At 40.9% G+C, this 11,453-nt stretch overlaps 1 long non-coding RNA gene across 1 annotated transcript; it reads right to left on the bottom strand.

The window, feature by feature from the left end:
• Positions 1 to 261: 261 nt before the first annotated feature.
• LOC118556898 lies at positions 262 to 9,238 on the bottom strand. Its single transcript, XR_004927461.1, has 3 exons — positions 8,862 to 9,238; positions 2,349 to 2,486; positions 262 to 1,018 (listed from the first exon to the last, which is right to left on the bottom strand). It is a non-coding gene; the product is annotated as an uncharacterized LOC118556898 (long non-coding RNA).
• Positions 9,239 to 11,453: the final 2,215 nt, after the last annotated feature.

Here is an 11,453-nt window from a genome sequence, read left to right as displayed (position 1 = left end):
GGTTGAGTTAAATAGAGCCATCAATCGTATCAGAGGAAATATTATTCAGGTTTCGTCAAGACATTGAAATCACTTGCAGATGTTTGGGATCTAGCAATGTTTAACTTTAAAAGAAGGGAGATGTCGTGAGATTGGTTTCTGTGGTATATTTACAGTAATGCTAGTTCGGCTTCCTGACCACTGGGGGAACTCTAGGAAACTAGAGTGATATAGGTTTGAGGCAGAAGAGTTGTATGTTGCTACTACATGCTTAAGGAAAATAAATGGAAGCATCGTTTTCCAACTGAGACAACTTCTTCTGTCTTTCCTCCTAACATGACAGTGGGATAGCCTGTAACATTACTGTAAGAGAACAGTGACGACTTTACTCCTTTGCACACTTGTTCCATCATAATCTCCCCAGTCGTGGCGTTCATTAACTGAGCAGGGGTGTACTTCTTTAAGAGGGATTTGTGAAAGCATTTGATATTGAAACATTACATTTCCCATAGTTTCCAGTGTGTATTCACTAGGTGAGTGAATACACACTGGATGTTTCATTCCTTTAGACATAGCAGCCTTCATCTTGGCGGGATAGCCTGTAACATTACTGTAAGAGAACAGTCACGACTTTACTCCTTTGCACACTTGTTCCATCATATCTCCCCAGTCGTGGCGTTCATTAACTGAGCAGGGGTGTACAAAGAGGGATTTGTGAAAGCATTTGATATTGAAACATTACATTTCCCATAGTTTTAGCAATCATAGACTTTAGGCATGATTGCTAAACTGGAATGCATATGATGCAAAATAAATAGCCTGTGAGGTGTTCATGGGAGTTATGTACAAGGTAGGCTGCTTGGTAGATTTAGGCATGACAGAACACACGTAGCAATCAGTCTTATTATGCAGCTCGAAAACAGTTCTTGCATACGTTTCCCATAGGTTGTCATCGTAGTGGTTTGGGATATTACCCAGCCAAATCTTCATGGCAGCGGAGTGGATGAACCTCTTTCCTCTCTCACTCAGCGGATCTGGACTGAAACAGATAATGCACGCACAGCCACAATGCAAAAGAAGCCCCATCTCAATGGGAACCCCATTTTTGCTAGGTTAGCAGAGATGTTAATTTTACCCAGGACTCTAAAGAACAGGAATTAGTTGATTACTTCAGCGACGTTGAGACGAGTGGTCCTTAAAAACCAAACCTCTTTGTAATCGGACTTCCCCATTGTTCCAACCTTTTAGGTATTTAAAGGTATACTATGCAACCGGGGTTGATTTTCCAGCGAGGCTCCCCAAGAGGGCGAAAGTAAAAGTGCACTGTCGTAAAGATGCTCAGCTGTTCTGGTTCCTCCGTCAAGCCAGGCGCGGTTGTTTTGAGCTTAGCAGACAGGCGAACGCAACGAAAAGTGGAAAAAACGGCAGTACAAACAATGAATAACACAGTGAAGGTATGAACATCAAGCTTCTTGCAGCGCTATCTTGGCGAGGCGGTCGCCGCCGCCTCGCCAAGCCGCGACCGCCGCCGCCTCGCCAGTTTTATTATTATTATTATTTTTTTTTTTTTTATGTTGGCGAGACGCTACCGCCACCGCCTCGCCAAGCCGCAGCCGCCGCCGCCGCGGTAGCGTCTCGCCAACATAAAAAAAGATTATAATAATAATAATAATAATAATAATAATAATAATAATAATAATAATAATAATAATAATAAAACTCGATATGCTTGCATGTTTATTTGACCGGCTGAGCGGAGCGGAGCGGAGCGGGCGGGGGGGGGGGGGGGGGAGACAAACTTTGCACCGCTGACCGGCTGAGCGGCGCGCATATCGAGTTAGTTTTATTTTTTTATTATTATTTTTTTGGAATGTCGGCGAGGCGGTAGCGTGAGGGAAACCCTACAATGTTACTTACAATCGCATCAGCAGAAACGCGAGGTCCGCGTCAGCCTTGCAGCCTTCTATGTTCCCCCGTGTACGACTCCTCTCTCTGTCCAGAGCCCTTTTCCTCTTTCTTGCCTGCTCCAACATGGGCTTTCGCTGTTTTCTCGCTGGTTCCGCCATGATAACTGCACAAATATCGCCACTGCGCTACCAACGAGCACACCTTTCACTGCGGGCGTGTAGCAGTTCTCGCCGTAAAGCAAGACCGACTCTCGTGATGCACACAAGACTACTGAGCCTGTGACTGCGGGCCGACTGCTCCTGCAATTGCAAGTGCGGTATTTCCCCCACAGACCACCAGGGCGGCCGAGATAACCTTTGTTCAACCTGAAATGACTCATTTAATCATCCAAAACGGTATGGAACATATTAATTAACTGAAAAATGTTGCATAGTATGCCTTTAACAGTCTCTGTAACTTACAGTGGCTGAGGTGAATCCAGGAAGGTCTGTCAGCGATCTTCACAGCTGTTGGCGTGGTCAGGAGCACTTGAGATGGTCCTTCCCACCTTTGGCTCGCCCAGTTAACACCCAGTCTCCTGGTCTCACTGCTTGTGGATCCTGTGGAGACAAAAGTTCTCCTGAAAGTAAATTTGCATTGGACACTTTTTTAAACTGCATCATTTCTCTCATATAGTCTGCTAGAGTTTTTTCTTCCTCCTTAGGTGGCGTCTGTATTGTGAACAGCGGTAATTTATATGGTCTGCCATATATTATTTCAAATGGAGTCAAACCACTGCTCGTTGGAGTTATTCTCATGTACAGTTTTACTAGGTCCAGACATTCTGGCCATGGCCTCTTTGTTTCTTCCATGCACTTTTTAAGCCTGGATTTAAATGTACCATTTGTCCTTTTCACAAGTTCTGCACTTTGTGGCACAGTGTGTTTCTTTAAGGTTATCTGTATGTTGCTGTATTATAGTTATCCCTCCCTTTTTGAGGCATGGCAATTGCCCATGGCTCAAAATAGCTGCTGCTTGGAATAAGCTTTTAGGGAGAACTGCTTTGTCACAAACTATAGAATCCTTCTGATTCATTGTTGCTCCATTTTTTACCCACATTTGTTTTTCTACAGTTGCCGCTGTTTGTCTAATTAACAACACTTCTAGAACAATGATTTGCTCTGTTTTTTGCTCTAGGTAAATATCAGAAAGACCAAATTGTAATACATCTACTACATGGGGGTCTAGTGGTTGAATGAAACCAGACCACTTCAGCTGAACTTCCTACAGCCATGGTAGTTGCTCAAACTGCTAACATACATGGGGGTAGCGCTGCTGCTTAAGGTTTGAGCTTATCACCACGGGGCTGTAAACAACACAGAAGTCGTAAAACTAGAGCTAAGACAGTTGCTGAGATAAGTTTTACTTTTAGCTCTGTGATTTGCTGCTCTGCTTCTGAGGTCCACTGGATTGTCTCTGACATGACCATCAGTGTGTCATGAATAAGATTTAAGAAAGCTAAGTTTTCTCTACATAATGTTGAATCCAAGCTCTTCAGTAATTACACAATTCTAAAATAGACATCACTTGTTTTTTAGGCTCACTTACTATAGCAATTCTTCACTTCCTGTATCTTTTTACCTTCTTCTGAGATAACATGGCCTGTAACAGACTCATTTCTGCACCCACTGTATTTTATCTTTGCTAACTTTGTTTCCCATTTTAGCCAAAATGATGTAGCAGCTGTTTTAACTGCAATTAGAAGGTCATCTATGTACATTATTACCTTACTTCCATGTTTTGGATTAAAGCTCTTTAAGCATGTTACAATGGCCTGGATGAAAATTGTATAACTGTCTACAAATCCCTGTGGCAGGCGCCTCTCTACGTATATTTTTTCTCTTCCTTGAAAGTAAAAACTGAGAATCTGGACGTGGTCTAATTATTCCTGCATCCAATGAAATGTTTATAACTGCCATTATACCCTCTTGTTCTTCATATTTTAGCCCGTACTGTTTTATCCACAGCCTGTACTTTAATTTAGGAACTATTTTAACTGGTTCTACAGTTGTCAATAATCCTACATCAGTTGGCCCTGTAGACCACAAAGCATTTGGAACACCTTTTTAAATAATTTTCCTTGGATTCTGATAGCAAAGAATGTTGGATTATTTTGTCTCGTGCCAAATCATGGACACGGGTTCTACATCGAACAGAACTTTGTAAGGCTGTTTCCATAGTTCTGTACTAGGGCTATAAAGCCAGCCTGTTTTGTGTGGACACAGCTGAAAATCAGACGGTCTTTCTGCAGCTTTTAAACGCGGGCCTGTGTCTCTCCACTGCTCTTTACTGGTCTTAAACAATGACAAAAAATGTCCCATGGTAAGCCATACAATTGTTGCATCTGTGTAGAAAGCATAACAGTAACTGCTGCAAATTAACTTCCATCTGTATACATATTTTGTGCCACAATTGTAGTTTCCTGTTTTTCAAACTTTTCATCTGGGGTTAGCACACATTCATAGTGGTTTTTAGATCAGCTAACGGAATTTCATCCTCTGGATTTGACAATGTGCTTCTAGCATTATGCATGAGTTCACTTTTCTCTTTTATTTGGAGCAGAGATGGTAAGAATAGTGCACAGGAGGATTTTATTGCAACGACATTACATGTTCCACACGGACAGCTTTCATTCCATCCTGTGGTGGGAAAACTGTAATGCCTAATTTTTCCATTAAATCCCGTCCTAACAGATTAACGGGGCAAGTTGGTGACATTACTACAGGAGCATGCTTCCTGTTTGAGGGTCTTTTATTTCTAATGTTTTTGACATACATTCTTGGGATGTTTGACCGTTTGCTGACTTTACAAAAATGGGCATTTTAGATGCTTTTAGTCCAAGATTATCTTTTATACAAGTTTTGCAGGCTCCTGAATCGCATAAAAAGGTAACTGGCTGTCTATTAATTGTAAGTACTATGTATGTTTTTTCTTTTAATGCACTTAAAAGCTCCCATGCGCCATACACATCTACTGTTTTTAATGCCTCTGGATCCCCATTTGCTCTAGCCCCTAGTCACGACTCATATGAAGAACCGCCCCTGCGGCCTCTTCCCCGTCCCCGCAGATGAGGGGTTTGTATCTGATTGGGACATTCCCTGGACCAATGGTCGGGTGACCCACAATTCCAGCACCCCCCATCTGTTTTTACTGATGCCTTCATAGAATTAAGATTATAGCCAGTACCTGTCATTTAGAACGCACTGTGACGCCGGCGCGGCATAAATTGTCGTCGCAATCACCGATACTGGGGGCGGCATTTAGTGCCCAAATATGGGCAGTAATGACGGCCTGATGTGACATCCTGTGTTGTTTCTTAGCAGAGAGGCACTGCGCTCACACAGCTGTGATAAACAACAATTATTTGGGATTCCCAGAGGACTTCACCATTGAAATTTTCTAGAACTATTGTTGAAGCAACAATGCCCACGTGCATGGCAGTTTGATGTTGCAATACATCGGGTAAAAGTGGAAAAACATCACAAAAATAAGGAGCCCGCTGCTGCATCAGACAGATTCAACTCACATCGTTCCTTTTTGGTGTCCTTGCCTCAAACTGGTATGGCTGGATTTTGTCAAAAATCAGGTTGCTGTCAAGAAAGTCTTCTATATATTCCAAATCACTCTCAGATGATGATGATAAATCCATGAAACTCCATCACTATCGCTAATTAATCCATCAATCTCTGCCGCACCGGTCGTGGCCATCTTGGATAATAGCGCGCAGTGACGAGCCTGTTCTTCTTCTACGACTACTTCTTCTTCTTCTCTTTTTTTAATAGTGGTTTGCAAACAACTTTTAGGTGCATTACCGCCACCTTCCAGATTGGAGTATGGATCAACCTTAATCTTATATTCTCCCCACAGAAAAAAAGTATGATGATCGTTAGAAAATGTTGATAATGGGAAAACATTGAGTTCTCACAAGTTGTGTAAAGTTGTAAAGTAATGCTATTTCAGGAAAACTTTTTCAAGTAACGGGAAAGTTATGAAAATTAAATTGTTGTTGCAGTTTTTGAAAAGTATTGAAAAAAAGAGTGTAAAGTAAAAAAAATAGTGGACATCGACACGCATACAATAGTTATTGTGTAGTGTGTATTGTCTGATCTAAACCTTTTAGTGCCACATTAGTTTTATTGTTAAAACTAAGAATGGTCTTCTGAAAACATACTAGACTTAAAACTATTGCCAAGCAACTTGCATATGATAAAGGATGAGAGTGAGAAAGAGATCTTTACATCATATAAAGATGATCTATCATCAGGATCAACATTTAGGCAGGAAGTGAAGTTGTGGCACACAAAGTGGTCATCATCAGTGGAAAAACCCAGCTCTCTTCCTGAAATTCTAAGGATAACAAATATGAAGTGCTACCCAAACATTTCTATGATTCGTCACCTTCTGTCAGTTATACCTGTCACGAGTGCTTCTTTGGAACGTGCTAACTCGGGCCTTAAAGTAGTGAAAACTTTGCTGAGGTCAACAATGGGACAGGAAAAGTTTGTGGCTTTGCTACTTATGTATGTCCACAAGGACATTCATTTAGACATCAACAAAATCATAGACATATTTGCCTAGAAGCATCCTAGAGGGTTGACATTCATAAACCCATTATCATTGTCATCATAAAGTTGAAGGTGTTGTAGAAGAGAACAATATTCTTTGTCAAGTCTTACAGTTCTATTATAGGCATATGGCTTAACTTCACCGTACATGTTCATTGGTTTAACTTACTTTAAAAAAAAATTCTCAACATGGTTTATCTTGTTAAAATATGTTAAAAAATCCTTTATCACTTGAACTATACCAAACTATTCTTAAGTCCTTGGGTCTTTCTAAGTATTTTTTTTTCTTAATATAGTTTATATGGTTAAAATATATTGTTAAAATACGTGTATATTTTTAAAACTCTTTTGTCACTTGAACCATACCAAACTGTTCTTTAGTCCTTGGGTCTTTTTATTTCATTTTCTGTATAAATATAATTTCTGGAAATAAAGAAAATCTTTGTTTGATTAATTGTTGATAGGGATAATTTTTTCTTAAAACTACTTTTTAACCATGTGCATGCTGTAAAAACCAAGAAATTTTGTCTTAAAAATCCTTTTTCAATTACAATAAGGTAATAATGCTAATTCCACTTATGTTCATCCATTAAAATTATTATCAATTAAAAAACCCTTAGATGAATAATTAGGGTAGTGTGAAAGAGTAAAGATGGCATTCTTTGGTCATTTAGCCTCACATTGTCTCGACCCCATGACCCTTGACCCCATGACCCTTGGGTGCACACCCCCCTTTGAAAAATCCTGGATCCGCCCCTGGTGTCCCCCCCTCCAGACGCACCACCTCCCTTTTTAGGGTGTTTCTCGGCGTGACGCGCGTATTCCATAACTGTGGTTACATTAGACGTTGCCAGTGTAACTAAGTGTTTTTTAACCCACGCGGAGATATGCGGCTGGAAACCTCCCATTAACGTATTTTTTAGCTGTTGCTGATATGGTGTGTCATCTCCGTCAGCGTGCGGGATGCCACTGTGAAACCTATATTCTTTTTCAAAACGTATTTTGAACTCGTATACGTCTTCCCCTATTTTTTGTTTTATGGACCCCAAATGTCCATAACTGCTCTCCTGCGGAAAACTGCACGCGCGGCATCTGCTACAGCTGTCCACTGCTGTCTCTGCTCGTTCCCCATTTGTGCTTGATGATCAAATATTCCGCCTTGTGGATTTCTGCCTGTATAATTTGCTCTTATTTTACCCCAATGTTTTCCCACTGACGACTGTAAGGCTTGTCCGAACTCATGTCCATTTAAACCATATGAGTTATAAATTCCCTCCATGTCTTGGATCCATAATTCTGGATCTTCCTGCGAAGAAATTACCCCTTCCACAGCTTTCCTAGCTTCCTCTAACGACCACGGACGGAAAACTGGGATTGTTTGAGGCTGCTGAGCTCCTATATTAGGGTTTGCGACCTGCACCATAGGGTTCAATCCTTTGGACTGGTCTCTTGATAACGAATTATCTGATTTACTCAGTCCATCCAGGTCTGGGTACAGACTTGAAATATCCCTGGGGGAATTTAAGGGATTATACGGTGGTGGTCTGCCTTCTTCAGTTGCTACCATAGTTTGCGTTACTTTAATATTGTTCTGGCGGGTTCTTTTTTTATTTAGAGCCTAATTTTGTGGGAGATCAACAGGTGTTGGGGGAAGGTTGTCAGCCGGACGCAGCAGCGCTGCAGTCGCCGCCGTTCCATCAGCCAACCCAACCCCTCCTGCTGCACGGGGCTGTCTCTCATCCTGCCTATTTTGTGCTTGAATTAACTTACAGCGCGCAACGTCAAGCCCTTACATAGCTATAAATATTTCTATATACATACATACACACATACACATAGACATACACACACACATTTTTTATTTCCCCTTTTTTTTTCTTAGCGCTTATTTTTAGCCGGCACACAACGTTTTCCCATTGATTCACCTTCAACACACCATCTATTTTATACTTTTTCTTCCACTTCTCAAAGTATTTTAAATTATTTGGATCAATCTGATACATAAACTTTTCATCCCCTATGGGATTTCCTTTTCTACTTTGTCCTGAACCCATCCTACTTACTTTTGCGTTGTGTTTATCTACCTTCCAGGACCTTAATCCTGATTTTTTTTCTCTCTCTCTCTCTCTCTTTTAAGGTACCGTTCAGGACTTTAACCTGAGTTTTTTTTAGCTACCTTTAATTCTACGACGGACTGAAAACCGGTCGTATTGCTTCAAGGAACTCAAACCTCTCGATTTAACTTTTCGGGGATTTTTTAATCACCCGTTACAAGGGTGGGGGCGGCCCCCGCTTGCACACCTGTTCGGGGAACATTTAATCACCCGAAACCCTAAGCAACGGATTTTAACCGATCGCTTTAAAACTTACTTGCTGTGGTGTGTTTTTCTCCAGGTCGGATCCCGTCAATCCCTCGTTGGCGAAAGGAGTTAACCTATGATGCTGGCCCAGTGAGGAAATTACCTCCCGGGACTTTAGACAGGTCCTTGACTCCGACCACCGGTGGATTTCAGCGCGTTGCTCCTCAGTGAGTTGATATGTTGGGATCCGTGTCACGGCACCAGGCTGATAGGGTTATTAAATATAACCCCTTTTTATCCTAGAATGAAAAGCACACAACACAAGTTTCAGACTGTTCTATAGAAGAGGACAGAGGATGACCCAAACGGAGAATTTCACTCCCTGAAAGTTCAGTATCGTCTGTGCCGGGTCATTTCTGTCCTTCTGCCTTTATTATCACACATCAAAGAGGGGGTCAGGAGGGTTGGGTCAGGAGGTTTCAGGAATTTACAGCATGGGGGTTTAAAAGGGTCAGGAGGTTAAAAGCAAAGAAGGAAACAGTTGGAATTGCAGATGGTGATTTCTCACCAGCTTCATGCACAGCTGGATAAGGGAGACATTCCTTATCTGAGAGAACCACTTGTTATTCCTGCCTAGGGGTAAATACAACAAAACCTTCCTGAAAGCAAATTCTTAAACAAACCAAATGGCTGTAACTTGATAAAAACTAAAATGATTACATTCACATTTTCCTAACAATAAACTCACAAACAAAATTAGAAAACCCTGTCAAAATGTCACATATAGTGGCATCACAGGTGAAACTCTTTCAAACATAGGGAATGACATTTTGAACTCTCAGATATGCATCAAAATAAAAAAAAGCACATAAGCAAATAAAACTCCAATTAGAATTGGCATGTAACCTTATATTTTTGTCTGAAATATTGAATCATCAGCTGTTATAAAATTTTACTCATTACCTGAGTAGCCTTCTTACTGAATACTTTTTTGATCTTACTTGAGTAATTTTTTGGCTGCCAACTTTTTACTTTTACTTGAGTAAAAACGTGTTGAAGTAGTGCTACTCTTGAGTAAATGTTTTGGCTATTCTACCCGTTCAGAATCAGAAATACTTTAATAATCCCCAAGGGAAATTGCTGTTTCAGTACAATCGCCATAACATAACAAACATCACAAACATTTCAGGGGGAGAAAATTTACTGAGGCCTTGCTGCCAAGGAACTGCCTTACACGGTGCCCACATGGAGCTGCTATTACTCTGCGAAAAGATAGAGGCAACAAAAAGGAAGGTGGGAGGGAAAAAAACATAACTCATACTTTATCCTATAACAGGATACAGTTTGAGATATCAAAAACCTCTTGCATAAAAAGCACAAATAAGACAAGACCCATATAGCAGAAGGTAAACATTTGAGACTAGTCGCGTGTAAGTTCATCAGTTTATATGAGCATCAGTTATGTGTGTCTGTTTGGGTGAAAGTGTTTATTTGCGTGAACACTCTCCAGAGGCCATTGTCGTTGATGTTATCAGCTGGCCAACAGTTCAGAAAGCATCCGCAAGTGTCAGTGAGGAAGGAGGGAGCGGGGAAGAGTTCTGAGCTCTCTCGCTATAACAAACCAGGAGTGATTAGATAGGGAAGGCATAATCCAAATATGTTATTTGTTATGAGACAAGCTGCACTGACTTTCCTGTCAGCTTTTTGGGCGCGGGTTCATATGTCAACGTTACCGCCATATTGTATGTGGCAGAAAGAAGTTAAGTTCTGTTGTAGTGAACGTCGATCAGAGAAGATCCCTCAGTCCTGTGCTGCATGGGAATGTACCAACCATTTATATATATATATATATATATATATATATATATATATATATATATATATATATATATATATATATATGCATTAGGTATATGTAATAAGTGTTCTGTGCCGCATGGAAATGTATTCGGGCTGATTTCACTACTTGTATCTGCCTTCTATAAACTAAGGCTGCACCATGTTGCAAAACTGGACGCACTAAAGCTGCAGAGTGGCAACACTAGGAAAAAGCTGTGCAAGACCATTCTTTTTCAAGGTTTTTAGCTTGCATACAGTACAGACTATGAGAGAGAGAGAGAGTGAGTTTTGACCCCACCTACCGATTCACTGTAACAAAGTCGGGACTTGCCTGGCCTTGTTCATCACCACCAACAGGATAAGAAGCAGTAGTAAAGCAGGTTAAGTTAACCTTGTGGTATAGGTAGTATTGTCACAGATTAGGAACAGACGTTTTGGGGGAGTATTAAAGAGAAAGTTACTAATAACCCTGGGACAATAGAGTAAAACAAAAAGACAAAAGTGGTAATATTATGAGAAAAATGTCATATTAAGAGAATTAAAGGGGGACATTTCCAGAATAGTGAAGAGAAGTCGGAGAAGCCAAGATGGCGGCTAGCGTTTAGACTTTGTTCGGAACTTTTCTCCAACTTTCCTCTTCTCCCGTCGGAACAGATATATTTGTAATGTCTTCAACCTCTACGACAAAACGCAAAACCGAAGGTCATCTGGTACTTACTCCTATAAAGTCACCATCTACCAAGAAAGGTAAAATGGAGCAAGCCGCAGCAGAGAACGTGATAGCAGTGCTAAAGCTGGCTATTGAGGAGCACGGGACATCTAT

Source organism: Fundulus heteroclitus, chromosome 21, assembly GCF_011125445.2.
Source record: "Fundulus heteroclitus isolate FHET01 chromosome 21, MU-UCD_Fhet_4.1, whole genome shotgun sequence".
NCBI classification, from domain to species: Eukaryota; Metazoa; Chordata; class Actinopteri; order Cyprinodontiformes; family Fundulidae; genus Fundulus; species Fundulus heteroclitus.
The sequence above is the reverse complement of the archived record's forward strand: the minus strand, read 5'-3'. Positions and strand labels throughout refer to the sequence as shown.